The 5459-nt window shown below is 40.9% G+C and overlaps 1 non-coding gene across 1 annotated transcript; it reads right to left on the bottom strand.

Annotated features, from left to right (window-relative positions):
- Positions 1-4953: 4953 nt before the first annotated feature.
- Positions 4954-5059, bottom strand: LOC145949427 (small nucleolar RNA R71). The gene has a single exon (XR_014427635.1). It is a non-coding gene; the product is annotated as a small nucleolar RNA R71 (small nucleolar RNA).
- Positions 5060-5459: the final 400 nt, after the last annotated feature.

Below are 5459 nucleotides of genomic sequence, written 5' to 3'. Positions count from 1 at the left end.
CACGGAGATTTGACAAATTAGGAGGCAAAGCAATTTGGTAGGCAATACTACTGACTCTTTTTAGAATTTGGAAAGGACCAATAAATCGAGGAGTAAGTTTTATGGATTTCAATGCCCTGCCAACCCCAGTCCACGGAGTGACTTTCAAGAACACATGGTCACCTTCTTGAAATTCCAAGTCCTTCCTTCTCCTGTCAGCATAACTTTTCTGTCTACTCTAAGTTATTCTCATCCTCTCTTGTATCAATCTAACCTTATCAGTGGTTTGTTGCACAATCTCAGGTCCTAAGATAACATTATCACCAGGCTCGCACCAACACAAAGGGGTCCTACATCTCCTACCATACAAGGCTTCATAAGGTGCCATACCTATACTAGAGTGGTAACTATTATTATAGGTAAACTCTATCAAAGGTAAAAGACTATCCCAACTACCCCCTTGGTCCAACACACAGGCTCTAAGAAAATCCTCTAAAGATTGAATAGTCCTCTCAGTCTGACCATCAGTTTGAGGGTGGTAAGCTGAACTAAGTCTAAGTTGGGTCCCCAAAGCTCGTTGTAGGCTCTCCCAAAACCTAGAGGTGAATCTAGGGTCTCTGTCTGAAACTATGCTAGATGGTATCCCATGCAATCTCACAATCTCATCAATATACAGTCCAGCTAGGGATGGCAAATATACCCGTACCCGCGGGTAATACTCGAACCCGTCCCGACTTTGACGGGGAATACCCGGTTTGACCAGGTATGGGTACGGGTACGGGTAAAACCCGATATATTAAATCGGGTACGGGTATGTACTTACCCGCCCCGTACCCGTACCCGTACCCGTCCCCGTTCTCATTTTTAATTTAATATTCGCTTTCAATTTAATTGTATTAAAAAATTTTAATATTGTTTTTATGTGTGATTATTTATTATAATATGAGATAAAGAAATAAAATAATTATAATTATAATATAATAAAAAAAATAATTTAAAAATATCATTTTTTTTACAAAAAATAAAAAATAAAAAAATTTGACGGGTACGGGTATACCCGATACCCGACGGGAACGGGGATGGGAATGAAAATCTATACCCGACGGGTATGGGGACGGGGATGGGGATGAGTTTAACTTGCGGGGACGGGGACGGGTATCATAAAACCCGTACCCGCCCCTCCCCGTTGCCATCCCTAAGTCCAGCCAATCTCTCTAGAGAATACCTAATGTTAATAAGTAAGAAATGTGCACTCTTAGTCAACCTATCAACTATAACCCAAATGGAATCATGCCCTCTCCTAGTCCTAGGCAAAGCAACTACAAAATCCATAGAAATGCTATCTCACTTCCACTCGGGTATACTCAAAGGCTGAAGTAGTCCTGAAGGTTTCTGATGTTCTATCTTAGCCTTCTGACACACTAAACAGGCACTCACAAATTCAGCTATAACTTTCTTCATCCTAGGCCACCAAAATATCTTCCTAAGGTCTTGATACATCTTAGTTGCTCCTGGGTGAAAACTAAGCTTGCTCCTATGACCTTCCTCTAGGATCAAACGTCTAAGTGTAGGGTCACTAGGCACGCACACTCGGTCTTTAAATCTTAACACTCCCTCTACACCCAAGGTAAATTTTCCTCCAACACCTTGTCCTATAGCATCACGTCTAGGCACTAGAAATGAATCCACTAATTGTGTTTCTCCAATTTCCCTCAACAACTCACTAGTCACCCGAGTCATACCTAATCTCACACTTCTAGGGGTCACCTCACAAGTCAAACTCAAGTCTCTAAATTGAGCCAAAAGGTCCATCTCCCTAATCATAAGAGAAGACAAATGCAAAGATTTCCTACTTAAAGCATCAGTCACCACATTAGCTTTGCCCGGATGATAACTAAGATTAAAATCATAATCTTTAAGGAAATCTAACCATCTCCTTTGTCTCATATTTAATTCCTTTTGGTCAAATAAATACCTAAGACTCTTATGATCACTAAACACCTCAAATTTTGAACCATACAAATAATGTCTCCAAATCTTAAGTGTGAATACCACAGCTGCTAATTCAAGATCATGGGTGGGGTAATTCTTCTCATGTATTTTCAATTGCCTAGATGCATAAGATACGACCTTTCCCTCTTGCATTAACACTCCACCCAAACCCATCTTAGAAGCGTCACAATAAACCACAAAAGTCTTACTAAGATCAGGCAACGCTAAAACAGGTGCACTAGTCAACTTCTCCTTAAGGGTTCGAAAACTATTCTCACATTTACTATCCCATACAAACACAACTTCTTTCCTTGTTAAACTTGTCAAGGGTAACGCTAATTTAGAGAATCCCTCTATGAATCTTCTATAGTATCCAGCCAATCCAAGGAAGCTCCTAATCTTACTAACTGACTTAGGTGTTTCCCACTTAAGCACTGCCTCAACTTTAGATGAATCTACTGCTATACCCCCACTCGAAATCACATGTCCTAAGAAACTCACCTCCTCTAGCCAAAAGTCACACTTAGACAACTTGGCATAAAGTTGTCTCTCCCTGAGGGTTTGAAGTACTACCTTTAAGTGTTCCTCATGTTCCTCTTTAGTCTTGGAATAAACTAGTATGTCATCTATGAAGACAACTACAAATTTATCCAAGTACGGATGAAAAATTCAGTTCATGTAATCCATAAAAATTGCAGGAGCATTCGTCACAACAAAAGGCATTACTAGATACTCATAATGTCCATAATGAGTCCTAAATGTTGTCTTAGGTACATCCTCACCCTTAACTCTAATCTGATGGTACCCCGATCTAAGATCAATTTTACTAAATACACAAGCACCCACCAACTGGTCCATAAGATCATCTATCCTAGGCAATGGATATTTATTCTTAATGGTCACCTTATTCAATTGGCGATAATCTACACACAACCTCATGCTACTGTTAAGTCTCAATTTTACCTCTTTTTGGATGAGACTTATACAAGATTTAATGATCAAATTCTTCCATTCTTTGTATCATTGCAATATAATTGTTCTCATTTTGGTTTATTTTGTATATGCAGGTATTCAAGTAGAGAATTGAGGATAACAAGGCCAAAGGAGTGGAAATCAAAAGAATTAAGGAGCAGAGCAGGCAACCACGCCGGGCGCCGTATTAACCACGCCGGGCGGGCATAAAATAGAGTACTCTCAGTCTTTGGGAACCTCGCGCCGGGCGCAATTTATAATTGCGCCGGGCGCAATTCAAGGCCGAGAGCACATTGAGCATCAGGGGGAAGCCCGCGCCGGGCGCGAAGTGTAACGCGCCGGGCGCAATAACCCTAATTTGTTCCCTCAGGCTGCATAAAAGGAAAATTTCGAGGGTTTCTCCCTCATTCACACATTGGGCGCGTTTTGGGAGCTGTAGAAGGGATTCTCGGAGCTTGAAGCCGTTCGTGTGTGGGTCTTTCCTTCGGTTCTTCCTTTCCTCTTCCATCTCTATTTTAGTTTTCCCCTCTTTGTTTTGAGAGGTTCTATCCATTGTATTGGGGTTTTGATGTAACCAACAAACTCTATTGTAATCCCTTTGTGTTTAATGATATATATGTTTTGTTTCATTCCTTGTTGTGTATGATTCCATGCTTAATGCTTGCTTTGGCTTGATCACCCTTTGCATGATTTAAGGTTTCATTGAGTATTGGAAAATATCCTTGAAACTAGTTTTGAACATATGCCTAGTGGGAATTGTACCTAGGGATAGGGCTTGACCCATTAGTAGTCTTAAAACCCTAACCGGTAATGCGGGTGGAGGTATTGAGTACTCAAGGGATTGATATTCAATATTTTGCACCTAGACTCTTTCTCTAAGGAATTAGGTCTGAGTAAATTTAGGATTGACTAGGCAATGAATTTAACAAGAGATTAAGGATACATTAGTGTTACGTCCGGTGAAACCTGACCCCCACAACCTCATATTACCACAATACCATTCCTTATCTTTTCCACTCACAAAACAATATTTATTTACAGCTTTCATTCCAATAGTCACAACTTTGCATTCACTGCACAAACTATGAAATTGGAATTATTCTTTAGTCACGAATAGTCAATAAATGCTTATATTACCTTCTAATCCCTGTGGATACGATATTTTTACTACTTGTACGGCCGGTATACTTGCCGTGTTTGAGTCCGTTGAGGGAAGTAACCTAATCTATAATTATAAATAAAAGTACTTCAACGGAAATCTCAACAAGTTTTTGGCGCCGTTGCCGGGGATTAGAATGGCGATTTAGTATTTATAGCTATTTGTGACTTGTTCTTTTACTTTTATTGCTAATTTCTATTTCAGCAACTAATTCTTTGGGCTGACTTGTGCACTCTAGTCTTTGGTTTTTTCTTGTATGCAAGGTACCATCCGAACTAGAGGTACTGTTTCTTCTGAGCCATTGTTGAACGATCCTGAGATTGAACGCACGGCAAGGAGGAATAATAGCAATAGGAGGAGAAGGAGGACTAGAGCAAATCCAGTTAGCCAACCAACCATTCAGTTTCCTGAAGCTTTTGTTTCTGACATTCCTGAGTTCACTATGGAAGGTGGAGATGGTACTCACAATAACAATCACAACCGGAGGCGCACTATAGGTGATACTTTCACCTACACTAGCCCGAGGGAGTTCTCAAGCATTGTGAGGCCTACAATGAACGACAAACTAGCAGAAATGAAGCCTGCACTGCTACAGCTTATCAGTTCTCATCAATTTTCTGGCCTGGATCATGAAGACCCACACACTCATCTCTACACTTTCTATGAGTTGTGTGGTTCAGTTGGAGTTTCTGGGGCTGATGAAGAGGCACTTTTCATGAGGTTGTTTCCATTTTCTCTGAATGGTAAGGCTAAGGCTTGGCTTCATTCTCAGCCAAACCAAAGCCTGGCAACTTGGAGGGATGTGGAGACCAAATTCTTAGCCAGGTTCTTTCCCCCATCTAAGAACACTGAAGCCAGAACTGCTATTGCTACTTTTGCTCAAGGTGCTGATGAGCCACTATGTGAAGCATGGGAGAGGTACAAATCATTGTTGAGGAGGTGCCCGAATCATGGTTTTGAGGTGGAGCTTCAAGTTCAAACTTTCTGTAATGGGCTACAACCTCAAACCAAGATGATATTGGACGCTTCTTTTGGAGGGTCAGTCATGTTCAGAACTGCTGAAGAAGCTATCACAATCATTGAGTCCATGGCTTCCACAGACTTCAGGAGCCAGCATGGTAGAAGTTCTTCAACCAAGAGAGGAGTTTTAGAGTTGAGTACTCAAGATGCGGTGTTGGCTCAAAACAAGATACTTTCCCAACAAATTGAAGCTTTGAATCAACAGATGGCCAAGCTTCCTCAACAACTTCAAGCTATGCACTCTAATGCTTCTCCTATACAACAAGTGATGGCATGTGATTTTTGTGGAGGTGACCACCATAATGGTTATTGTGCCGGATCTTCTGATCCCCAAGGT

Source organism: Cajanus cajan, chromosome 6 (genome assembly GCF_000230855.2).
Source record: "Cajanus cajan strain Asha chromosome 6, NIPB_CcT2T_4, whole genome shotgun sequence".
Classification (NCBI taxonomy): domain Eukaryota; kingdom Viridiplantae; phylum Streptophyta; class Magnoliopsida; order Fabales; family Fabaceae; genus Cajanus; species Cajanus cajan.
The sequence above is the reverse complement of the archived record's forward strand: the minus strand, read 5'-3'. Positions and strand labels throughout refer to the sequence as shown.